Consider the following 527-nt stretch of genomic DNA (forward strand, 5'->3'; position numbering starts at 1 on the left):
AAAATGAAGTCGTAAGGAAGGCGCGTCCAGAATTGTTGTAGCCAATCGGCGCTCGGCTGTCTCATCTTGGATGGTTGCAAGCGCAGAGTTATTGCTCACCGAAAGCGCGAACAAAACGGACAAAGCCAAAGCGAGAAATGGACGGGGAGACTTGAAAATCCACATGTGCGAATAGTGAAAGTGTCTTCAAAGTCGATTGCAAGTCAAGAGGAGAAATTAAAAGTGAAACATGAAATGTGGTGAAAATCTGACAAGTCAATTCCGCTAAGCAATTTGTCGATGAAGGTCTCGATAGCGAACTGATTTTGAGAATCCCGCATTGTGGATGTCAATTTACTATCAGCAATGCGTCAAACAAGCATATGCTAATTTATTTGAAGATTGAAGTTGATGCGCATAGTGATCATGACCACAACTCCACATGATTATCAACGGGATTAGCACTTCTGAAGTATTAAGAAGTTGCAGTATTGAGAAATTTCTTACACCTATTCGTATGCAAGTGGATCAACCTTCTGATTTGAATG

The sequence above is a fragment of the Plasmopara halstedii genome (genome assembly GCF_900000015.1).
Source record: "Plasmopara halstedii genome assembly, contig: Scaffold_54, whole genome shotgun sequence".
In the NCBI taxonomy this organism is placed as follows: domain Eukaryota; phylum Oomycota; class Peronosporomycetes; order Peronosporales; family Peronosporaceae; genus Plasmopara; species Plasmopara halstedii.